The sequence below is a fragment of the Rhinichthys klamathensis genome, unplaced genomic scaffold, assembly GCF_029890125.1.
Source record: "Rhinichthys klamathensis goyatoka isolate OS25496 unplaced genomic scaffold, OSU_Roscu_1.1 h1tg000056l_1, whole genome shotgun sequence".
Taxonomy (NCBI): Eukaryota; Metazoa; Chordata; class Actinopteri; order Cypriniformes; family Leuciscidae; genus Rhinichthys; species Rhinichthys klamathensis.
The window spans coordinates 2,305,305-2,332,732 of NW_026606601.1; the positions used below are offsets into that span (position 1 = coordinate 2,305,305).

Consider the following 27,428-nt stretch of genomic DNA (forward strand, 5'->3'; position numbering starts at 1 on the left):
ATAAAATAGAAAGGGGAGATGGTCACACATCACATGAGTCACTTTATTGAACATTACATTCAGTTATGGTGAATAAAGAGCGGTCACATTTTTCGGAATGAATTTGACTCGTCATATTCTGTGATCTCAGAGTAATAGTATGCATTTGTAAGGAAAAACTATAGGATCTTCAACATTATCATTATAGTTAATAGTAAGTATACAGATAAGCATAGGTAGCCTATGTATAAGACAATGAGAATATTTTATACAAAACGAAACCATCATTAACACAAGTCCAGCATTGAGGTACAAGCATAATGTTGACACCAAAAATTCTCCCAGACGTCCCAACAAAGTGGTTCTATCACCTGCAGTTACCGCTCGTATCAGCTCTGCCGCCGCCATGTTTCCTTCCAACACCTCAAAATACGTGTTTAACCATGTTTACCTGTTGCCGAGCCACGCCTTGATGCAGTGATTGACGGGGCGGGGCGGGGCGGTGACGTGATCGGCTCAGAATGCATTTTCAATTTGCACATTGAATTTTGCCACATTCATTGCGGGACATTTAATGAAAATGCAATCGCAAGTTTCTTAACTGTGAGTTTAAATGCAATTAAGAAAAATAACATTTAAATGATAATTTTGCTATAGGTTTTGCTTGAACATGTTAAACATATCTATTCATTTCTGTAATACATTTTCATTTTCCAATTTATAAAGCGTTAAAATATGTAGGCCTATTCAATATAGGCTACATATTAAAACTAGTGTATGAAATGGCAAATTTAATTTATATAGCCTAATTGAATTTTAATTTTGCACCAAACATTGCACAAATGTAATGGAAAATGTCAATTTAAATACAGAAATGTATTGCCATTTTACATATTGCATTGTCATTTTGCATTTTACATTTCAAATTGAATATTGCCCATATGCTTCCATGATGAAGAGTGTATTTGTGCTTTGAAATCTGAACTTTCTCTTGGACATTATATTCTTTACACAATACTGCCCTCATCTGTATATACTGTGAAATCAGATTAAGGCTCATTTATATTTGAATTGAAGTTTACAGACTTTTAGTAAAACGTTTAAGGGCCCCCAAAGCACATACACTATCTCAAATGTGTTATGAAAGAGTCTGAACTTCCCAAGACAAAAAATAAAAAAAAATGTCTATAGAAATATAGTGGTGCAAGAATTATAATCCAGTAGCAGAGTTGGGTAAATTACTCTAAAAAAAGTAATTTATTAATAGCTACTAATTACATCTTCAACGGTGTAGCTAATTAGATTACTGTACAAATGATTCTCTGTAAAAAGTACTGCATTACTTATTACTTTCTATGTCTCAACCATAAACAATACAAGGATATACATGAATCTGCTCTTCTAATTCCTTTAAATAAATAACATAAAGTTGCATAAATTATTCTTGAACTGACCAAAGTATTTAAAGGGAGAAGGTTAGATTTAAAAAACAAAAAATATAAATTTTTTCTTTAGACGTTAAGTTTTGATGTTAAATCCACTACTATTGTTTTTATACAGAATGTTTCTACAATATTTAATGCAATTAGCCTTCATCAGAAATAATTGTATTAAATTACAGAAAATTAAGAGTAATCCCTACCTTTACTTTTCCAAAGGAAAAGTAATTAAATTACAGTAATTAATTATAGTAATGCTTTACACCCAAGACCCAACACTGTCCAGAAGCGGCATATACGAATACTGACCATGGTAATAGCCTAATCAATCCTGGTTCTGTGTTTTTGAAGGGGAAGACCGTGGTTAAGCAAATGTCCCCATCGTGTACGCAGTGTGAATAAATGCTATAGCTTAACATCTGCTGAATTCACTGAAAACCCTGTGTAAAATTTGATTTGCATAATTAAAAGCTCAAACTGTCAATCAGTGAGCAATTTATAATCATGCTCGTGACACGATGATGAGATTTTCGCTTAGGCTGACTAATTTTGAATATTAATTCAATGAGCAGCACTGAGTTCATGTTGACATCTAGCGTTCGGCCCATGCGGTCTCAAGCAGCTTGTGAGCAGTGGGAACTGAATGTGTTGATGGAAATACGCTCCCTTGAGCCTGAACGTGCAAGTGATGTCCATTATGATGCTGGTCGGCGTCCTGACAGCGGATTGGTATGTGACTGATAGCATTTGCATGAAACAAGTCTTAATTAAAAATTCGGAATGTTAAATGAACATCCGGATGGGATAAACTGGTTAGATACATACTGTTAATTATTATTTTTTTAATTTCTGTGCTTTTATTCAGCAAGGATGCATTATTTTGATCAAAAGACATTTGCAATGTTACAAAAGATTTATATTTCAAATGAATGCTGGTTAAGTTTCTATTCATAAAGGAATCCTGGTGTCACAGTTTTCTGCAAAAAAAAATAAATAAATAATAATAATTAAGCAGCATAAATGTATCTTGAGCTGCAAATCAGCATTTTAGAATCATTTCTGAAGGATCATGTGACTTAAGACTGGAGTAATGATGCTGAAAATTCAGCTTTGCCATCACAGAAATAAATGACATTTTAAAATATAATATTAATATAGAAAGTTATTTTAAATTGAAATAATATTTTACAATTCACAATTGTTTTTACTGTATTTTTAATCAAATAAATACAGCCTTGGTGAGCGTACGAGACTTCTTTTGAATGTGAAAAAAAAATCTTACTTTACAGATATTTAGTGGCAATGATTGCTTTTTATGCTGAAATTATTTAAAATATCAGTCTGCATTTTATTGGATTTTCTGCTGTATTCATGTATTTAAATCTGATGAACCAAAAGCGGATTGCTTTTTTTAATGTAATGCAATGTCTTGACCCAACAAATACAGTTTTGTATGGATGCAGCATTATGTTTTTGACCAACCACTGGGCAAGCATATGAGCGCTCGAGGGCAAGCGGCTTTTGGAACCGGTTCTGCTGGACCTGGTCAGCTGTGAGGCGGGATATGAATTTTAAAAGTCGTCCAAGAGTCATTTGAAAGACTTTTACATTCGCATTCAATGTTTTGCCATAGGAAACCTAGTCAAACAGTCATTTTTTCCATGTTCATCACAGTTCTTAGAAGGCATTTCTTTCAGCTCTTTTCTATCTGCGGCTTCCCTGCATTCTGATCAACTCATTTTTTTTATTGAGTAGTAATGTGAATGTCAAAACAATCACCTTACTCCACTAAAGAGCACTACATTCAATTTTAAGTTCAGTTCTAGTGTTATATTATCATATCATTTATCACACAAGCCTTATTAACATTATATTTTATCTGTTGGATCATGACCAAAAGGCATCAGGTCAGACTCACATAGTCATTTGAGAACATGTCTCAAACTGGTGTGGGTAGGCCTAATCATGATGCAAAATGCACTTTTTATTACATTGTGTGGTTGACTTCATTTTTTTTATCATTCAGTTTACTTGAATGTCATCACTCTCTAACCCAGGATCTGCTGCACAATTTGAAAACCACTAAACAAGTCGATGTCTGTGATCTCTAAGACCCCTCTGATCTTCCCTTGCTCCGAGATCTCCATGAAGTGAATGAACGAGCTCAGTCCCCTTCTGAAACGTTCTGAAACTTGACCATGACATTCTTCGCCCACATAAAGGTAAAACTCCCACTATAAAGACACGAAGGGCAAAACCTTCGTATATGCCATTATACTGCATTGACATTTGGTAAAATAGTTTACAGCCTGGTATAAAATGTGATTAAAGTAATTAACTTGCAATTCACTGCTGAGTTATTCAGTATGTGGGCTGAAAGGCTGTAGAAACTGTGTTCTTCTGCGGCTCTGTAGTGATGAGTCAACAGGCTTTTTTTAATATAATATATAATCAGGTGAATGGTTAACTGTATGGTAAACAAGCCGGACCCATACAACTACAAGCAGACTTTACCCTATGACTTTTTCATGTGACATTTCTCAGAGACAGAATAACTCTACTGCTCCTAGTGGTCAACATCGGATCTGCATGTTTATATTTCGTAATGACACAGGTTTTAAAGTATTTATCTATTTTAGTTTTTCTCTAAAGAGGAATATTATATTATTATATAAGGTTTGTGACTTCTAAAGGATAGATGCTGCACTTTTAATTATAGGCTCACTTCACCAAGGCTGCATTTGTCTGATCAAAAATACAGTAAAAACAGTAATATTTTGAAGCTTTTTTCAAATGTTAATATATTTTAAGATGTCATTTATTCCTGACGCAAAGCTGAATTTTCAGCAACATTACTCCAGTCTTCAGAAATCATCATAATATGCTGATTTACTGCTCAAGAATTATTTCTTATTATTATTATTGTTGAAAACATGGTTATTTTTTTCTTTCTTGAATCTTTGATTTATAGAAATTTCACAGAAATCATTACAATTGTCTTTTTTCCCCACTTTTTATCAATGAAATTGCAACTTTGCTGAATAAAACTATTCTTTTTTTTTTTCAAATATTTTTATCTTATCTTACTGACTGCAAACTTTTGAACTGCATATAAATGTATTGTATTATATTATTAAAGCACAGGGCCAGTCGCACCACCCTAGACCCTGATGTTGTTGGTACTTGTTCAAGAAATGCAGCCAGCTCTCATAGTTTTCGCAGCAAGAACTGTCCACTTCCAATGGCACAGTTAGTGTAGTGGTGCAAAATGCATGTAATAGTGCATAGTGCTTTTGATTTTTAGGACATAGATGCCTGATAGAATAGAACTACCTTATCTCTCCCCAGCCCTATTGAATGGATTTATTAACCAACATGTGTCACTCAGACACAAACATTCATCGATAGTAGCAGGGGACGTTCAAATATAAATGAAAAGGCTCACTGTTTTAGGGAAAAATGGAACCGAAAAAAAAGACGGATCTACTAGCTGGAGCGTTTGGAGGTCAAGTGAGTTCAGAGAGAGGTGTAAGAAAACTGAATATAAATGCAGTGGATCTCAGAGACAGAAGCGTAAATTAAGGGTACGGTCATGTACAGTAGATCCAGACTCTATGATCTCTGTCTTGTATATCACTGGGAAAGTAGTTATTTTAAAAGGTCTGCAAATTTCAACACATTTGAGCGAACGCAGCATTTCTTTGTATCCTTTAGAAGTCAGCTCTAAGAAATTGAATGACTTAGAGGCAATTAGCTGATCATGTTAATTACTGGGAAAAGTAAACATTCGTGTTAGGTTTGCCACAGGGTTAAAGTTGAATTCATTCTGTTACGATAAAGATAATATGCAGTCAGCACTGTCATTAGTTCATTTATTTGAGGGTTTTATTGCTTTAATTAAAGCCAATCACAGTGATGATTTGAGAAAGGAGAGGAGATGAATGAATAGATACATTTTCCAGCCTTAGTGCTGTGCATATGAATATAGAATACAGTACAGATTTGCATTATGCAGTAGGTGAAGTGTTTATTATTATTATTAAAACGTTTGAAATAATTTCCAGCTTAATATGCAAAGACAACGATACATTTCCATGAAATGTAAAACTGTGTCCCTTTTAAAAATTCGGTTTGAGTATCCCTACCAGCTTAGTAGGCTACAGCAACATTGGCCAATGGTACAAGTTTAGGGACAGGGACTATTTTTTCTTCTTTTTTTATTTTGTGGCCAATGCAGATTCTGACCATTATTTTTTGCACAGAAATTACAAACAAACAGGTCTGCTAAAAGTATGTTTTATCATATTTGATACATATGCAAAGTTTATAAAAAAAATCATAGATTTCACAGCAAAAGAAGCATGTGCCACACACTGAATTACATTAAAAACGCATTTTACTTGCTGAAAAAGAACTATCAATCAAAGAGAAGACATGAAGAAGATTTAGCAGCAGTTTTGATCGCGTTGATAATTTAGAGGCCCGAATGCAAGTTTCAAATATGATAGAGGAACGTTAAAAACATTACAGCATTGAATAATAGTGGATCCTGGAGGTCAGAGTCTCCTGCAGTGATGCCTTTGGCCTCTAGGTGGAAGTGCAGCACTGCAGTTCTGTTCTGATCAGGCGTAGCATTCTGATTCTTGTTGTGTAAAGCTTTCAAATGGTCCAAGATTCACACATCTTAGTTTCAATTTCATGTGAAATGTGATGTGTCTGATGGAATGTTACAATGAAATAACATCCAATTTTATTTTGTTCTTAGCGGCTGAATGAGTTGAATCAAAAGCCTTAATCAGATTTGTTCATTCAAGCATTGCAGAGGCCCGTGAGCTGAGATTTCCCATAATAAAACAATAACCAAGTCTGGCTCCATTTTTGACATCAGATGTGTAGATGAATTGGAATGCTAACACATTTCATGTCTCATTTTGAATATTTGACCCCATTTTAGATGGTCTTTAATTGGTGTGCAGTGCACTTTCTCTCTGTGTTCTTCTGTCCTCCATCTCACTAACATGATGTGATAGATTTAATCCACTCTGGAGATCCAGATCTACGCCTCCGTGTAAGGCCTACACAAGCAGCTTGCATGATTACCTTGTCTGTCTTGCAAATTGGGTGTGTTTGCTAATCACAGTCCTATGAGGTGTGCATTCTCTCTCTCTCTCTCTCTCTGTGTGTGTGAACTTCTCCCGCCTAGTTATCATCCAGCCGCCCCTCACTCGTCTAAAGGATGAACATATTCCAACTCAAGTTGAGCTATGTGGCTCAACAAGCTGGATGTGAGGTGATTATTAAACACCGGTGCAATCTCCCCTGGCCAGATAAAGCTGGATAAAGGGAACAGGTATGTGGTAGAATCCCGTTTCCTCCTCCACTTCCTCATTACGGACTGCGGCACCTACTTGAAAGTCCACACACATCTCCCGCTCTCCGTGCTCCTGCGCAACCAGGAATACCTTTATTAAATCAGAAAGGGAAGAAATCTAATTTAGGCTTGGTATCATGAACAGGAATGTCCCTCGTCTGCCATGAAGTCTGGTGAGAACATTTTTCCAACCTTTTTTTTTTTTTTTGTGGCTGATCTGTGTTGCAGGTCACACAAAAAAATTAAACTTTCATTTTTCTTCAAGCTTGTTCTATGTCTATAAAAGGGTTAGAGCTCACAAACTAAATGTTTTTTTACTTTCCTTCTTTTGCTAATATACTTTCAGAGACTTAAGTAATTCATTTGAAGGTTAATTTCCCAGTAAAGTGCTAACACCGTATCTCTATGTGGCACTTTCACAATCCCAACCAGCCCAACAACAGCAACATTGGCTCAACCACTAACGTGAGTGTGGGGCGGGATCTGTTTTTGTGTGACCAATGTGAAAGTGCAGGAGGGTTTGTTTAAAATCATCACTATTTTTTATAATTCTGGCGCCAATCGTAGGGCAGAAATTACACACTTCAACTTCAACGGTGCCATATTTGACATTTGGCTTATTTTTTGCCCCCAGTAGTTCGATTATAATGTCAAGAAAATATTTTCCATACTATTTTCCTCTCTCTGATGCTTACATTTACACTTCTGGTTACTGTGCCTTTAAGTGTGCCTACTGTGCCTTTCTTCCACTGAAGAATACTGACCGTCATGGGGAAATCTCAGAGTCAAAATAAGATACACCGGTGTTTTACCAGATGAGAAGTTTATTCTATGTATCATCTTTTTACTATTATAATTTATTTTACTCTAATTAATTTTACAACTGTATCATTTATCTCCTTTAATTCCTGTTATAACTGCTTTAATTCCCCCTGCTTTTATTTTCTGTCTATTTTCTGTGCAAAGCTCTATGAATTGCTATAGTGTTATAATTCCTTTCTATGTAAAGCTTTTGAATAACTTTTTGATTTTCCTTGCTTTTATTTTGTGATTATTTCATATGTAAAGCACTTTGAATTGCCATGAAATGTGCTAATAAACTTGCCTTGCCTTGCCTTTAAGACTTCTATAAGTATAGATGCTTTTTGTTATAACTTTTCTCTCCTTATTGGCATGTTGCATTGTTGTTGATTAGGATGGCCAATGAATATAATTATACATTAATATTTAAATGTGGGCAGTCAATTATTTAAAGGGATAGTACACCCAAAAATGAACATTTTGTGATTTTGTCCGTTTAATAACATTCAACATATCTTCTTTTGGGTCATAGGTTTAACTTATTTGTTTAATTTTCAAAATGTATTAATGATTGTGACACTATAACCTTGACAAGTGAATTTTAATGAGCTGTTTTTGCATCTTAGCTTTCATAAATGGACTGGGAAGGGAGCTTTGCTTTTGAACGCATGTCAAAATAGTTCAGTAAACAAAAGAGCAAGACTTATGCTTTCAAATATTTACACTTTAAGGCTAGACATGATAAAGTCCACTGAGGGAAATCTCAAGATCTCACAATGTGTTTCTTGAATGCACAAAAAGCTCAAATTAACAAAGAAAGAGAGACAGGGAAACTCAAAGCCAAAACCTAGGAGATTTCTTCAAACGTGCAACTATGGTTTCTCTTATTCGTAGTGTGAAGGTCAGTGCAATATCTGAGAGCAAGAGCAAGTTAACAGGCATCGGTGTCAGAAAATGTTGTTTTGTGGCATCACAAACTTTACCTCCGTGACCACTAGGGGTCAGAAAACATTCTTGTTTTAGCTCCTCTGAGGTTTCGGGGATTTTATCCTGTAATGCAGCTCTAATCTCTCAGTCTTTTGCATTGTTTTCGTTTGCTCATTCAGGTCATGTGTAAAGACTTGTTTCCACAACAGTTGCATAATGTAGAAATATTAAGTCGCAAAACGTTAAGATGACGAGAATGTTGATGAAGTGCTGCGGGGTTTGGTTTCAGAAAAGTGGGAGAGAGTGAATGAATTATGTTGGATGACTCATTATTCTGGGATTTAAGACGTTCCCTATCGGAAAAAGACAGAAAGCCAGAGAAAATGTGAGGGAGCGATTCTTCATAATCCATTGTCATAGATGGGATTAATTTGCATAATTCCCTCATTTTCTGGGATAGTCTTATTCAGAGTGGACCACAACCTGTTGTACAGAGAGTAGAAGAGAGGCAGATCAGAAGAGGAGACACACTCTGAATTGTGAGGACCAGATCAATAAGTTGTTAAGGGAAGATCAGACGTGGCTGAGAATGCTCATCGTGTACTAAAACGAAATCTACATATGTTTGTTCATGCAATCGGACGTCTAGGCATAGAGCAATCAATGTCTCAATGCAGGCTTTGAAGGTAGGGCTGTATTAGAAACAGCATACTTAATAACGCTATTATAGGCTATTATGTATACGGCAACAGATGCCAATTTTCTGCAGGAATATCTGCTACACAAAAATAATGGTTCTTATAATGGCATCGATGGTTCCATGAAGAACCATCGATGGTTCTTTGCTCAAAAGGTTCTTTACAGTTGAAAAAATGTTCATAGATTATGAAAAGAAATCTTCTCTGAAAGGTTCTTTTGGGAGCCAAATATGGTTCTTATGACATCGTTGTGAAAACCTCCTATTGGAACCTTCTATCTTCCAAAAGCGCAGAAATATGGCATCCCATAATGCAATTCGCTCTTGACTATTGGCGCTGAATTCATTTGAATATCCTTGGAAATATATACAATGTTGCATGATATTTGGTATTTCAAGCTAGTATTCCATTCCAAAAATAGCCTAGGTCAACTCTGCAGTTGAGTACTAGTGTCTCCCCAGACCTGAACATGAATCTTTAGGTGGCTGGAGCACTGTTACCCTTGACACTTAACGTGATTTACCTGAGAAGGACATGTTCCTGGATCAATATCCTTGTCGGTCCTGGAACTGCATTCTAATCAACCAATCAGGCTGTAGCCAATCAGGCTGTAGGGTTAAGGATAGTTTGCTTATCATTTCCATCTGATTTTTGAGGAAGTTGTAGGTTTTGGTCTGTGATTGTTTGATAGGATTGTTCTGAGAAAGACATTGAATGAATCAGTCAAGCTGACTGCTTGCATCAAGTGTTGGAATCGTGCTGTGATTTAATTAGCGATTTGCCATAATTACTGAAAATTTATTAAAGGAAATGGGACCCCTGCTGCACAACTCATAACCCCCTGACCAACAACTTCCGCTTTTATCCACCCTTTTAATATGATGTTTTGGTGCAGAATAAACAGTTCTTCTTATTATAAATGTTGAAAACAGCTGCACTGCTTAATTTTTTTTTTTTGGAAACTGTGATCATTGTTTTTCAAGAATTCTTTAATCATAGAAAGTTCAGAAGAACAGCATGTGAAACTTGAACACTTTTTGTAACAATATAAACGTCTATTTTGATCAATTTAATATATATTTGCTGAATGAAGGTATTAATTTCTTTAAAAAAATAAATAATAAATAATGACCCCAAACTTTTGACCGGTAGTATATATTAACAGCATAACAACATAAATATACAATTTAATACTTTTAATAAATAAATGTTGCTGCAATTAGTTATAAAACAACTTAAAATTTGTAGAAATAACTTAAATATCCAACTCAACTTAATATTTTAAGTCAAGCACGAACACATTTTCTAAGTTGAAACAACACATTATTTCTTATTCTAATGTTACATATTGTGTTTTATTGTTAAAGACATGAATGAGATTTGTTGAATTGACGTGGCATAATAAATGGAACGATTATCTCCAGTATTTCTAGAAAATAAAATGCTTCTTTATTGTGAATATGCTAATTTCATGAAATAGTCCAGAAACTGCGTAACATGTAGATGTCTTACAGAAAATTGGAATATAAATCTTAATCTGAAAATTAAGTTTGCCTAGATAGGAATAAACACTAGAGCACTGTACATTGCATTTCATAACACTGAATCTAATAGGACATTCGCACAGCAGCAAAAAAGGCACTAAGACCTCATTATAGTTAACCAGGCCATTATAGCTCCCTGTCCAACAGAGCTGTAGTATCAGTACCGGATCCCAAAATCACAAAGGTCAAGGAGCTTCACAAACAAGAAGGACTCATTAGTTCGTTGTCCCATTAGCTTTGGCGCTAAGTGTTTTATTTCTGGTCTTTTGGGGTGAGTATGTGTTCGAGAAGGAGAGTCATAAATCATAACATCATCCAAGGCTCATAAGTATCCTAACTGTTCTGAATAACTATAATGTGTTTCGAGCAATCTGTGATATAGCCGTTTTTCTCTCCTAATCACACCTATGGTTAGCTCTTTTGCCTCATAAAAATGAAACATAATTAAACTGACAAATAAAATACCATTCGAATCGTTCACAGAGTAAACATCAGCCTTGGAAACTGCAACTTTATTTGAAAGAATAGATTCTGTCATTATGTATTATTGCCCGCAATGTTGTTCCAAGCCAGTATTCTATTTTTCTCTCTCTCTCCATGGATCACAAAAGAAGACATTTGTAATATTCATGCTGTGCTACATAGCTTTCATCAAGTTTATTTTCCATGATAATTAATAGTGCCCACTGCTACCGGAAAAGTATCATAAAGGTAGTGAATAAGATGTGCGCTGTGCTTTGAGTCTTCTGAAGCCATAAGATATAAGTAACAGACAGAAATGTAAGTTGTTATTTTCAGAAAATATTTCCGTTAGCAACTGTTATGTTCGTTTAAACTATTAATCTCACTTATAATAATGTTCAGAATTAGGTTTGCCTCAGTTCTGACTTGCAGTCAGCACAGTTTGTAATTGTTACTGCATAATTTAACAGTTTCTTCAAAGATAAATGGCAGATAGAAATGCATTGCAATGTCAAAAGTGCAATGTGTTCCCCATATGAATAACATCCAATCAGTTTTTATAATTTCATGACCAAATTTGACTGAAAATCAATTATTCACTATTTTATTTGTTTTATTCAACTACATTTTAAAACATAAATGTAATTTTAAATGACAATTTATTTATTTATTAAAATGATTTATGTATTGGTTTATTTTAAAACATCAAAATAATGAGTTTTAAATGTCTACCAATGTGTCCATTCAAAATGTATTTTTTTCATTTCCATTTTAATGTTTGAATTATTATTATTTATTTTTTAATATATATTTTTATTGAAGGAAGAACAGAATGACGTATCATATACAGAAAAAGTTAACAATGCTCCTTGTTTTTACCATTTTCCCCCTTCCCCACAACCCACCCACTGAACAAAGAAAAAAAAAATTATAATAATAATAATAAACCATAATAATAATAAAATATATACACAATGTATAATATATATATATATATATATATAAATAAATATAATAAATAAAAAAAATGGAAAAACAGAATCTCAAAGTTGTTATATTACAAAAAGTGAGGAAATAATTTACATCTTTGTTATCCCATTGTATCGAATTGCGTTATCCGTTGCACTGTGCACACGCCTTTTAATAACAATATTAGTTTTAGTTTTTTGGGAAGAGTTTTTAGTTTTTATTCCTTTTCAAAATATGAAATCATTGGGGTCCATATTGAATAAAAACGTTTGGTGGATCCTCTAAGAAAGTACTTAATTTTCTCCAGTTTCAAAAACAGCATAACATCACTAAGCCAGAGTGAAACTAAAGGTGATTTCCAATCAAGTAAAATTCTTCTCCGAGCCAAAAGACATGCAAAAGCGCATGCGTCTTGACAATTTTTGGACATGACCACACCTTGTACAGGTACTCCAAAGACAGCCATCTCAAAACTAGCCCTGATATCCTTAACATATGCCTCAGACAAAATTTTAAATATAGCTGTCCAGTAATCCAGCAGTCTGGGACAAGCCCAAAACATATGAGCAAGGTCTGCTTTAACAGAACGACAGCGTTCACATGTATCATCTACATTTGCGTATATCTTGGACCGCCTAACCTTGCTGTAATGAAGTCTATGAAGGACCTTGAACTGGATTAAACCCAATCGGTTGTTCCTAATGTTTGAATTATTAAATGAATAACCTTTTCCTTCATTTTACTTTTGTCACCCCTAGTCTTTCATATGCACAGAGATTCCCTGTCCATTTAACGAGATTAAGTTCATTTTTATGAGTACACAATTTGGTCTGTTTTTATTGTGCTTTTACTGTTTCTCTCCTTTTTGTAGACACTGTCAAAAAAAAAAAAATCATTGGTTTCTCATTTTGTATTCCCCATAAAAATAAACCCAATAGAGGATGAGTAAATAATGATTTGTTCACTTTTGATTGAACTATTCCTTCCTGAGGTGTTTTCGGGGTCCTTGAGATGTTTTGGCATGCTCTGACATTTGTGCATTTTTCAGTTGCTTATAAACATATTAATGGCACAGGTGAAATTACACTCTATATAGCACACACAGGGCTACCATTATATGTGAGCAACATGTATGTACATGTTTGTATTTTTGAGAGAATATTGTTTATGCGTGGTTATTGAAAAAACTAAAAAATAAATTTTCTAATATATGGCCACAAATAACATACTAAATATCTGTCCACAAGACTTTTGACTAGTGGATGTTGTCGCCTAGAGTATTTGCTTCAAATTGATCTGAAAATCATTCTGGCTAATCATTCACATAAAACAATAGATTGTTTTAAATTGTGAAAAACATTTTTTTGTTTGCAAAGGCAATATGCGGATGGGCGGATCGGCCCAACCCCCTCATGAATAATTAGGCAGTTCTCACCTGAGCAGACTGCATACTAATGAGCCTTTCATTCAGGGGTGTCACACAAGAAAGAATGCAAGGACAATATATATATATAAATAAATAAATATTTATATACACACACACACACACACACACACACACATATATATATATATATGTGTGTGTGTGTGTGTGTGTGTGTGTGTATATAAATATTTATTTATTTATATATATATATATATTGTCCTTGCATTCTTTCTTGTGTGACACCCCTGAATGAAAGGCTCATTATATATATATATATATATATACATATACATATATATATATATATATATATACAAACAATCAAAATATAAATGAAAGCCAAAAGCACATTTTTAGTCACACATTTTAGCCATCCACATACCATTTTTAGCCATCCACCGCGGTAAAAATAAACCAGTCGCATTTCAAAGTCGTACGCGAAATGACCGCCAGGTGGCGCAAAGGGACATTTAGCAAAACGTAAGTGGGGCTAATGTCTATTAACAGTAGCCTAAGGATGAAATACTACAAGTTATGGTAATTTCCAAATAAGCCTACAACAAATTGTTGGTCATACAGATAAGATATAATCTTTTAAAACTGTAAAAGGTTAAAGTAGGCCTACACTCACAGGCAGGGGCGTAGCAACCGGGGGGGACGGGGGGGACACGTCCCCCGCACTTTTAGAAACAGGTGATTCTGTCCCCCGCATTTTTTTTGACTCAGCGCCAATATTTCCGCCCGTGTTCTCTGATTTGTTACTTAGACTTGAGTGAGCTAACATTCAGCCAATCACAGCGCGAAGCATCTATTGGGCGCGTCTGCCATGAGCTTCAAATCTTTTGTTGCTCTTGCGAATTTTCGTGTTTGTTTAGTCGCTTTGCTGTTTGGCCGTCTAATGCACCCCAGAAAAAAAAGCAGAGGACTACATTATTTTTTTTCAAACACACACTGTTACAGTATGTCGCGATGACATGAATCACACGTAAAGTTTCCTTGTTATGATTTAACCTACTGTAACGCTGTAAGACGTGTAAGACAACAGAACCCATATGGACCTCGTCGCGCCGGATTGTGCCGAGTGTGTGTTAAATTGATGTCCAATACCGAATACATTGATTTAGGTTTTATTGATATATTTTTATAAAATGTCTGTTGTATAAAATTACTGTAGGCTAGATGTAATCTGTTCTGTACTCATTGAACACTTTTTTTTGGTCCAACTGTAAAGAAGTAAAAGTTATTGTTCAAGTGTAGTTATATTGTAAATATCATACAATATCTTTATTTCATAAAAATAAAGTATAGATGTCCACAGTGGTCTGAAAGTCCCAAGTCCTGCAATATATTTTTTATTTCGAGTATGATTTCACAAAAATAGGTTGCTGTAAACTATCATGGCATGTTCCCAAAATTGGCACTAGGGTGCTGTAAAATGCCAATTGCTATTCCATCTAGAATTTATTATTATGAACATCACCTTTCAGTCCCTCCAGAAAAACGCGATTATGCGATCGCATGATTCAATGCATAATCAGCCAAAGTCCGCATATTTATGAATATAAATATCCGCATTTTTTCAAATACGCCGCACTTTTGCCGTATAAATTGCCGATTTCCACGCAAAATATGCGGGGCTTGTATGATTTCATAATCCCCGCATTTTTGTTGCAAAAAAAGTCACATATATCTTAGCAGAAATTTGAAAAATGTTGCGTTTGCTTCACACGAGGGCCGTTTCCCCCTGTTGCCATGGGAACGTTATGAAGTGACGTGATTACGCGACGTGAACATCATTGGTATTTATTCATTTTTACAGAAGTTGTAGCATAATTCCTTTTGTAAAGCTACAGAATTTGTTTGACTCATCAATGTTTTGTAAGTTTGAGCCATGTGTTTATTAAGGTCTGAAATAAAACAAGATTAAATATTCCAGCACTTTCTGTGATGTAGTATGTTTGCTTATCATAGGAAGTAATAAGATATTTTCAATATCGTTATCAGTGTTTGAATAGGTTATGTAAACATACTTCTAACGAATAAATGACGGTTTGATCACATTACTCATTCTTTAGCTGACAACATTAAATACAACGTTACCAACAACAAAACACAGCAATGTCAGATGGTAACTTACTAATGTTACATTGAAATACGTGCTAATATCGCTACGCTAACGGTGAAGCAGTACAAAAACACACACAGAGATAACTTATTTATGAGGTTGCAGTAAGCCTATGACCATTAAGTTAACGTTACCCGTGTCCCTAAACGTTAACGTAAGACTGAAAATGTTTTCTTACCTGATATCACCAGTATCCCTCTGTTCACATTCCAGCTTTTGTTCTTCATTGACATATCAACTCAAATTCGCTCAAAATGTAAGAATTCAACAGGCAGATATAAAATAATCCAGGTCTGACCGAGTAATCAACGCAAGCAGCAGCTGTTTACCGACCGAGAGTAACGGACGTATTTTCAAACTTAAAATAGGCGCGCAGAGCCACGCAAATTCTCATTGGACGGTTTCCTGGAAGACAGACATATCAACCAATCATGCTCAAAGTAAAAATGCGAAACATCCAATAACAGTTTGCGCGAGTTAACATTGCGGTGTATTAAGTTTTAATACAGTTTTATTTGCAGTCTGTATTATTATTTAATTAATTGGTCAAATGACATGACAGTGTATGAATACAAATGTCATAATGTAATGTTAGGAATGCAGACAAAATTGTAAATTCACACAAATTCACATAAAGCAAAATGTTTCTGCTGCACTGCTCTCTTGAAAGTGAAACTAGTATTGTTAATAATGATAATAATTATATTTTAACATATACACTGAAGAGCTGTTATGATAAAAAAAATCATTAAATGCTAATTAATTATCATAATGATACGTTAAAAGGCAGATATTTCTGTTGTATGTTGTTGAAAACATTACGTTGTTTCAACGTACAGATCTTGTAAAAATTTCAACGTTGATTTATAAGTGTTTTTGTTAACCTTTTTCAACCATTTAGCATTAAACGTTATTTCAACGTTGTTTCAACGTTGAAACAACAACTGTCATTATTTCAACCATATTTCAACGTTGAAGGTTGGTCATGTACCGGTTGGTTTTCAACCATTTAGCATTAAACGTTATATCAACGTTGTTTCAACGTTGAAACAACAACTGATATTATTTCAACCATATTTCAACGTTGAAGGTCGGTCGTGTGCCGGCTGGGGTAGTATGTTTGCTTATCATAGGAAGTAAGAAATGACTCTTTACATTAAGGTAGTAGCCTAGTGAGAACAGGGTGTTGGGGAATCACTTTTTCTCTCTTTTTCATCAAACCGCAGTTTTTGCAAGTTCCCGCAATTTCATCACATAAAATTGCAAATATCCTGCATATTCCATTGCCGCATAATCAAGGATTTTTGCTCGCAACAATCACAAAAAAACTCCGCATTTTTCTGGAAGGACTGACCTTTGGGTCACATCACCACACCATTTTGTCCCCCCCACTTTTATAATGGCTGCTACGCCCCTGCTCACAGGCTAAAGACAAAACGTTTTCTCGCTCATGTGAGAATCAAACGTTTGGTTATTTCTCAGTAACAAAATTCATAGCCGAGCGGTAGAACTGATGGTTCATCATCAAGATGACACAGGTTCATATCCCGCACAAACATGGTCTGCTGTATATTTTATATTTATTATTGCAGAGAGATTTGTCTAGCTCTAAAACTCTGTTACACCATACAGTTTTGTTTTATATAGGCTATATATATTTTTTTATTTATTTATTCCAGGCTCTCACGCCACCCCCCCGATTTCTCACGCTGAAGTGTCAACCCGGTCGGTCAAATTCCTGAAAGATATAGTTTATCTATAGATCTACCTGTTGAGCCACTCGTGATCGACTAGTTATACCGTAAATTAGTTAAAATATCCCGTAATCTATTTAGAGCGAGCGTGCATGCGAGACAGATATTGTGCTCCAAACCGTGCGCGCGCATGGCAGAGAGGTCTGTTCCCTACAACCTAGAGTTTTTAAAAACATGGTTTTAAGTAAAGTGTGATTTGCCAGGGGGGACTGGGATTTCCTTCTGGTCTAAACATCCCTACTTCTGCTGAATTATTTTAATCCCCACACCCCTCCCTCCACAGCTAATCAATGCTATAGGCTACTTCACCAATATCAAATATATAAAATAGAGATATGCAACAGGCACGTTTAAACGAAAAACAATAAAATCAAAACCAGCGTTTCAGTTGTTCATTAGTTCCAGTGGCCTTAATGCATGCACGGCTTTTCAAAATTTCACAAAGCGTGTTGAGATTATTTTGAATGAAATATTGAAGTTTATAATTAAGTGTTTTGGCACACCACGCCGAGTGACCCTATGCATTTTTCTAAAGTCGGGTTTTATTCTGGCATCGTGAGTTAGTGTTCGACAAACGCGGCGGCGCGTTCATTTAGATTAATTTATTTATCTCATTATTACAGCTAAAATAACTTAATAGGCGACTCCGTAATTTTTTGGTCATACAGATAAGAGTAGAGTAGCTTACATCGTTCAAAACTGTAAACTTGTATTCATATTAGGCTAACGACAAAAACAGTATATCTGTCCTCTCTGTCTCCGGGAACTGCGCGTCACAAAAATGAACCGAAAGCCACTTCAGCTCAGTCACGATAAGAAATCGGCTATGTCTAAAGCCTTTAAATGTCTAAATATTTAGGCTAATAAATGTTATCTGATTATGTAGGCTAATCCATATGAAAACGAGAGGTACAGAGGATCTACTCAAACATGCGCTTCCCAATGAGAAAATGACAAGACATGGGTGAAAATCTCGCTCTAATTAAATGTAGGCTAAATCGCCCTGAATTAAAATGTAAAAACATAATAATGTATTTGTCGAAATGTTGCGATATTGTTTCATTTAAGTTCATAATTATTCTATAAATGTTATTTAATTTAGCAGCATTACCACGAAGCACCGTGTTTCGATATTTATTTGAATAATACAAAATAAAATAAAAACTTAATTCACAAATTGCATGCCTGGTTGTAAGGATCCAAAGATCCCTGTAGACTTTAATATTAAGTGACAACAAATTCACAAGCGTTTTTTCAGATTATATTTAGTTTTGCTTGGAAAAAGCTGCCCCAAACCAGTTTTATTTCATCAATTATTGAAATAATGAAATATTTAGTAATAAACTTTTATGACAGAAATATCACTAGGCTACATGTAACTTAAATCATTTAATTCCTTCATTATCAACACTGTCTAGAATGGCGATTTAAGTGTGAATTGCGACTTCTCTTTGTGTTAAGTCAGCCTCAGACTCCGATAGCCTGTGGGGGGTTGGAGGGACAGTTGCTGGACAAAGGTGTTAATGTTCCTCTTTCATATGGAGAGTGTCGGATAGCCAGCCTGATGAGCAGGCAAAATTATTGTAAGGATAAATCTGTGTCCAAATGTAGGCCCCATATCTTATTAAATTATAAATATTGTAGTTTATTTATTGTAGCCTATTTAAAGTTTTTTTTTCACACAAAATTTCAATTGAAGTTATTGTAAGGTGAATTCAACAAGGCATGCTGTGTCTTTGAAGCAACAATTAAAGGTTAAATAATTTTTTCGTGATTTGTATGGCTGACACGCAGCGACATATACAGTATTATCAGCTGTATGATGTGTTTTTACCCTGAAATGATTAATTTCGAGAGAGAGACCCGCGCGCGCAGCGAGGGAGACTAAATAAACTTGTTAAAAAGAGATCCAGCGCGAGAGAGGCAAAGAGAAACGCATGTTTTTAATTTAATTATGTTTCTTTGGACAATTTTCGTTTTGTAGGCCTACTGTTTTAATTGTTTAATTTAGCTGTAATTTCTTTGGCAATACAAATTTAAAATGTCGCAAGAATAAGATTAGCCTAGTGTTTCTTATTTTGCATCGCAAAAGAAATAAACTCTAAACAAGATGCAACCCTGTTTTAAATTAAACAATTTAAACCTTGAAATGTTCGAACTTGGTTTCAAACTTAAGTAATTTTAGTGTTCTTTTACATTACACAATAATTTAGCAGACTAAAGACGAGCTTCTTCATTTTCATTTTCTGATCGGCTGACAATCTTCATCAGTTTTTGTCGTTTGTGCAGCGGCTGCGGTTCTACAGGAATGTAGCAAATTTATGTTGTAATGATAATCAAACAAAACTCTTGACTTTAAATAAGTAAACAGATATAAACAGTTACCTATTTAAGCATCAAGGTGGGAAAATATAAACGTAGGACAACATCGGTTAACAACATCTATGCTACATTGAGATTCGATCTCGGGTCTGTTGAAGCTCCTCGAAGCTCGTGTCGTTGCGTTGATCACTGAGCTATCGTCTGTACGCTGTTAAAGTTGTAAAGCCTCGTTCATGTAGCCTAAATGTTTTTATTGCAATGTTTTATGTTGAAATGTTTTCATTATTTATTCAATTACATTTCAGTAGCCTAATTTCAGTATTGTGATTATGAATTATTTTAACTACGTTTCACTTGTTGAATTCTTCTGCTACCAGCTTTCAATCGCTCTGAATCAGCGCGGTGCGGCAGCAGATTACGCATTAGAGAGAATAAACCGGAATAAACGAACACTTTTCAGAGTCTATGATTGTAGCGCCTCTTAGCGGTAAAAGGCAGCAAATACACCACACATTTTACCGCCGCGGTGGAACAGCTGATGTGGGCGTTGTCATGGCTTGCCTCGACATTTGCGTTTGAATAGCGCGCGTCGTCCGTGGGCGTGTCAGATTAACGCGTAATGAAGTGTAATGAGCTGGGGGAAAAAATACTGACAGCACTCTCTTTTCATACAGATTGCATAAACTGAGAATATTTGTTTTTTATATAAATTACTTCATTTAAAAGAAGAGAATTCAAGCTTCATAAAGAAAAACCTCTCGTGCCTGTGTGACAAGTAATCGCGGAGTTACAGTTAATCTTAGGACGCGTTTCAGAATGGACTTCACTGACAGAGAGAACGCAAAACTCGCATCATGTTTGTTTTTCTTTATTTGGTGAAAAGCACAACACTTTGTTTTTATTGTGAGTATCCACAAAAAAAATAGAAACTTAACAGGATCTAATGATGTACAACACTTATATGTAAGATCAAAATTAACAGAGTAATTTGAGTCTCTTTTGCACTGATAAGGAAAAAAGTGAGCTGGTATCGCCGGCGAGACCGCCGACCCCAGAGAGTTAAGCTAAAGAAGCATGACTGTTGAAACAGGACACGTTCTGAATGTAATGAAGAGATGAATAAAACCCTGCCCTGTCTGCCTTCCGCCTGCAGGTCTCAATCTGCGAGACAGCGAACCCACCCCGAGAAGAGACAGACAGCTCCACTCAGGCAGAGATCTGAGCTCACCGTGGCTGCAGAATGTGTGGTGATTAGAGTAATGTGGGTTTTTTCGGAGCCCGTCGGCAGCCGTAGCAGGTCGGGGAGCAGAACAGGCAGATAAGAGCCAGCGGTGAGGAGGTTTAATTAAATAACGGGACATTATACGGCTGGATTACCCGAGTCTCTAGCGTGAGGACGCAGAGCGGTAGGACCACCGGACAATGGGAATGCTGAGCAGAGCAAGACTGGACATGGGCCAAAAGAGGACAGGGAGAGAGAGAGAGAGAGAGAGAGAGACAGGAGAGAAGGCTGAAATCCAGTGGTTGTGTGGGTGCAACAGACAGTGGAAGGGACTTGCGCACACACACACACACACACACACACACTGAACCGAGCTGGTGCAGCAGAGCTCTAATGAGGCTGAACAGAAGATCTGGACTTGAGGTTAAATCAATGATGTGTGTGTCTGAGCCAACGACACACTAAATGCCAGTTACTGCACACACACAGGTGAAATAATTAGCCTCTCCGCTACACACCGTTATCAAAGAAATGGCATCATTACGTGACCACTTTTTCCCCCCCCTATGGTCCCCATTCCTGCTGCTAGACAAACAAAAGTCCAGCCCTCACCAGGGTTTGGACAAGAGTTTACTTAATTTACATTTTTACTATGCTTTCCCATCGAAGCGACTTAATAAGGTGCACAAGTCACAACAATACCACCAGGACAGGTAGCTGAGAATGCAAATACAGTGCCTCGAACAGCAAGAAGCAGCTGTAAATACATTGAACTTCTAATCCTGTTGCCGATAAATGAATACAAAGCTGGGCTGCTACTGTACAAGTGCTGACTTAGAAGATACAAATGAGTCCCTAAAGACGAGTCAAGACAATGAAGGCGAGGCATTTGCAATGCAAGTATGGAGGTGATTACATTTTATCAACAACGCTGGACAGAACAACATCAGTGGTGTGTTAGGGGGCGTCCCAACCCGATCTCGTGAGAAAACGTGTCTATTTTGCAAGGTGGTGATCTTGAATGTATATGTGATTCGTACAGAAATGTATGAGTTTTAAGAAAAAAACAAGCATAGGTTCACCCAACTGTCAGTGATATGTAAGCAGATATGGATAAACCAGCCCGTTCTCATCCTTTGGCGTCATACATGTGACGCTTTGTACATTTCGTTGAAAACTTACGCACATGGCATCCTTTAGCATCAATGTGAGACGCAGAACCCAAGGCGTCATAACCGTAACCCGACCCCAGACCTAAACCTACCCATAACAGTGCGTGTTATATTGACGCTAAAGGATGCCATGTGTGTAAGATTTCGACGAAATGTCATATGGCATCACCTATCTGACGCCAAAGGATGAGAATGCGTTGGATAAACGTATGAATAAGATTGTGCAAATTCATAGGAATTAGCCACCAATTAAATTTATGATTCAATTATAATTACAAACTGCCATGTTGGCTGTTCTCACAGAACATGTTTTTGCTTCTTGTCCATTGTTTTTCGATGTAGAAATCCACCAGACGGACATGTTTTAAATCTTTTGTAACGTCTCGCACATGATACAGCATTCAGGGCTCAAGTTAAAAGATCAGCTTTTAAAAGCTTGTCTCTAGACCTTTTCGTGTTTTTGCATTGATCGGAAATGGAAAAAAAGGTTTTGAGACTCTTTTTTTTATTTTTATTTTTTTATTGAGCCTGTATGCCTGAAGAATGCCTGTTTTAAAGCATGCATGAATGTGAACAATACATGAAAGAGGTTTTCCCATGTCATAAATATCCCATTCCGCTTAATCTATTCTATTGGGTAAACATGGTTAATTTTATGCCACTAGCACAATGGTAATGGTCTCCTGTTTGACATTTATAGATAATACATAAGGATGCAAAACTCATCTCATATACAGCTTTTTCTAGGCAACGAAAACCAGATTAAGAGGTTACAGGATAGTCTATGACATATGACGATGGCAAAAAATCATTTCAAGCTTACAGTATGTGTAGCACTCTTTGTTATAGATTAAATTACACTTTAAATAGCTAGTTTTCTCTGAGATAAGATATGTTAAAACTTTGGGTGTTTATGCACCAAGTGTTCATTTCATTTTCCTCCGATTTAGTTTTCCTATAGTTGTCTTGGTTCTCTTGTGTCTGGCCTGGTTCGAGTGAGCTGAATTCTAGGAATCCAGGGCTGTTGCTGTTCACAGCATGATTGATTATCCATAAAACATGCTTGGCACTACTGAGTTATGGTTGAAGAACAGCCAATAAATTGTTTTAGATGGCTTCTTACAACAATGTTACTGGACTGGCATATTAAATTATCTTGGACTTGTAAACCAGGGTGCTTTTTTTTTGGAACAAACTCATTAAATTGGTGATAATTATGTTCCTTAGTCTCTCTGAACATTACCACTGCTGTCAGTGTGTATTTTTAGGCTGATGTAAATATTGTCATCTATCAGATATTATTATGGTCATAATGTGGCTTAGTTAAACAACCACAAAGCTTTTATATCTGATTTGTTAAAAGCCAGTGAACTAAACACTTCTTTCAAAAAAGAAGTTGACGTGATGTAATTATTAAAACTGTACAGATTATTAATGGAAAGCAAACAAAATTTATTTAAAAAAAATACTGCAAATATACTAATAATACTGGTTAATACCACTTGTATGGTATGTGTAATACTGTATGGTGATGGGGATTTTTTCCAGTGATTTTTAAAACAATTTTTTCCCATTAAATCCATTAAATTTCCTTTTTTTCCCCTTTAAATCCATTCAACCAATCCTGAAAGGAATGATTTAATTGAATCGGTCACTGAATCATTGAGTGAATCATCTGAAACATTCAAAAACACTCATTCATTAACAAGTGACTTTCTTTATGAGTGAATCATTGATTCATTCAAGAATGCCATATGCGTGCTGCCTGCTCAGAGGCTGAGTCCCAAATTGCATACTGTCTTGAGTAGGTACTTATTTTGAATAAGTAATTACTTCTAGGCCACTAAATAAGTAGTTTAGTTAGTATGAATGTGTGTATGAATATAATCTGGACGTACTATATTTGCCATGTTGTCATTATCATGTGACCTACCAGCATCAGTTACGTCGCTTCACTGCCATTCACAAATCCTCTCCCGTGGCCTCATGGGATAGTAAAGAGCCCATCGTATGCACACTTCAGAATCTCGCCGAAAGAAGTAAGTCACCCGGGTACTTTTTGCCTACTCTTTTATGAGTACTGTGAATTCGAATAGTCATACTGGTTTGCATCTACTATATAGTTCGCGATTTCAGATGCAGCCACTTTTTTGAGTGAATCATTAATAAATTCAAAACACTGATTCATTCAAGAATGCCTATGTGTGCTGGCTATGTGTGCTGCTCGGAGGCTGCATCCAAAATCGCATACTTTACAACTAAATAGCGGGCGAAAAAACAGTATGTGACAAAGGAAGTCCGAATTCACAGCACTCAAGCTAATTGTACCTTGGATAACCTATACTCCCAGGAAGATTTTGAAGTGTGCATAGGATGGACACTTTTTACACTTTAGTGATGTAACTGACGCTGGTAGGTCAAATGATAATGACAACATGGAGAATTTATATGTCCAGATTACATTCATACTGTACACACATTCATACTAACTAACTTGTTTAGCGGTCGTGGCGTAATTACTTCTTCAAAATAAGTACTCAAGAGAGAATGTGATTTCGGATGCAGGCGAAGATACAACATTAAATGACTTCGTTTGGAACTAGCCTAATTGCCATTAAACTGTGAGTTACTTAACTTCTGGTTAATTGAACTTTTGTGTAAAATCAGTGTCTTGCTGTCTGAATATGAGATATTAAACTACAGCACTCATGTTCGTGTGATATTGCTTAACTATTTTAACTATACTTTTTGAGAGAGAGAAAAAAGTTTTCAGTAACCAGTTTTTTATTGGTGTTTCGCAATGCTCGCAGTGCCTTCCAAATCTATTTTTCTAATATCAGTTGCATCAGATAAAACCACCCATGTAAAAACAAAACAAAGTGTAGTTGCTGACTTTACATGTCCGTCAGACGGTGTCTTCTTGTTTCTAGGCTAGAACAAGCTGCAGTCTGGACCGGACAAAGATAACAAAGGAACAACGACCCTTTCCTTCTCAAATTATGTCCCCTTCAAACTAATTTGAAAAGAGCAACTGTGTGCGTTTGTGTTTGCGTGTGTACATGTGTGCCTTTGACCCTCCTTCACCCGGTCTGTCCCATGATGAGTCCACAAAGAGGAGGGGTCTTCACCTCCAAAACCGTCAACAGCCCGGCTCTCCCGGGACTCTCGCGCAACTCCGTGAAAAAGTCGAGTTTGAGAAATAGAGACAGCATGTAGAGGGGGGAAAGGGACAGGTGGACAGAAAGAGAGCAAAGGCAAACAGAGAAAAATAGCTGGAGAGGAGAACATTTCAAATTAGACAGCAGAAATGAAAAAAAAGTATAGGCCTACATGCAGGGGCGGATTAAGGTTGTCAGGGGCCCCTAGGCTGCTCTTTGTGTGAGGCCCCCCCCCCCCCCTCACTAAAAATGTATTTAGTGCCATACATGGTCCATACGCAACTACGGTGAACTGGCATACACACACACACTGAGACAGCTAACACGTTCGTTTCATCTTCTTATGGAGCCGATCACACGCGTTGTTCAGGTTCGATAACACAGAACGAGCAGTGCGCTGCGTTTTTTATGTTGCTAGGCAACCACCGAAACAGCTGTCCTGTCAGTCAAGTAAACGTCAAATCAGCCTTTTAAATTTCGCGTAGTAGTCAGCACCCAAATATATTTTTAGGTCACACAGATTATATTTCAGGAGCATATATGCGACCAAAATGGCTTTGATTTTGAGCATTGATGTTAATTTTGAGCCTTGATGTTTCTTGTAATGTTAGCCATAGTTATTTATTTCTTGATTTTGGTGTCTGCGTTTTTTAAAGCCATCTCCCGCGGACGCAGTGACGTTTTTAAGCGCGAACCCGAATCGCCGTTGCTAGGAGGGCGCCAGCGCCTCTGCCTCGCGAGTGGATGAAAGCCCTGAAGACGCTTAGCACCCGAATCGTCCCGCGAGCTGTTCGTTTAAGGGTGTACTCACACTAGCCAGTTTGAACCGTGCCCGAGTGCGTTTGACCACCAAAGCGCGGTTCGTTTGACTAGTGTGAGTGCTCCGAACCGTGCCCGGGCGCGGCTCGATTAGCCGGCCCTGGCCCGCTTGGAAGAGGTGGGCCAGAGCACGGTTCAGTTGGACTCGGGCGCGGTTCGCATGCAGTGTGAGCGCTAACCGTGCTGGAGCACGGAACAGGACGCGTGGCGTCAAGGTTTTGCGACGCTCCAAAACCAACACAGTCCGTAATCAAAGCTGCAAAGTCCTTGCTGCACTTCAGCTGGTACCTTGCAAACCTCCTCATACGAGCAGCACGATTACGTGAAAATTTTCGCGCCACTAAGGCGACGCATCTGTTTAACAACAGGCTGTGGACCACCGTGGACCAAACGACACAAAATTATCCACAAAGAAAACAGAGCGATGGACTTCATTGTGTTCAGAGAGCGCCGCTCTTCTTGTTTAACCCGAAACCGTCGCACGCACCATAATGACGTAAGCGTGCTCCGGCACGAATGCTGAAACCCTATGTGAGTGCAGGCCAGAGGGGGAGTGGGGAGGGGGGACAATCGTACTCGGGCCCGGTTCATGGCAACCGTGCCTAGTGTGAGTACACCCTAATAGTAGACTCGGAAGAAAGCGAACATTTTGACAAAAATAAAAAGCGAGGCGGAAGAAATTTTGCCATTGCGCACCGCCATAATAAAATAAACATAGAGGAAACACTGCATTGTGGAATAACTCCCCAAATTCCCTGAAATATTACCGATAACATGATGAGCTAGCTGCAGGCGTTTCAGCTAGCTCCGTTCCGGCAGTCTGCGGTGGATCTTGTCTTCGACTGGATGAAGATTCAGCAGCTTTGAAATATCCAGTCAATTTAGGATTTTTTTTCAATATATCTTGGTCCCGTTGTTCTCAACTTTAGTAATTTACGTTTTTGTGCTCCACTTTCATGCTTTCTTTCAGCCATTCTGCCACTATGCCGTCCAGCAATATAGCAGTGACGTAAATGAAAATGATTGACATGATTGGATAACCAATTCACATCTACCCAGCCCTGAAGACGCCTAGCAATGGTTTAACCTTTAGTTAAGTTATACCTTAAGAGTCTTCGTAGCGCGCTAAGAGACAACGTTATCGGGAAACGCAGCCCAGGAATGATGTTTATGATGCGTAATGGAGATTCCAAAGCGCTCTTCTTTGATCAGAACCACGGAGAGCGATCGCGGATAGGTC

The 27,428-nt window shown here is 36.9% G+C and overlaps 1 long non-coding RNA gene across 2 annotated transcripts in view; it reads left to right on the plus strand.

The window, feature by feature from the left end:
- The window catches only part of LOC130083572 (uncharacterized), a 101,517-nt gene extending 80,221 nt beyond the window's left edge, over nt 1-21,296 (plus strand). Inside the window, exons 2-3 of one of the 2 annotated variants that reach the window (XR_008806856.1) lie at nt 6,622-6,962; nt 20,971-21,296. This is a non-coding gene — a long non-coding RNA (uncharacterized LOC130083572). The remainder of the gene's footprint in view (nt 1-6,621; nt 6,963-20,970) is intronic. The other variant, XR_008806855.1, reaches the window with a different exon arrangement.
- Nucleotides 21,297-27,428: the final 6,132 nt, after the last annotated feature.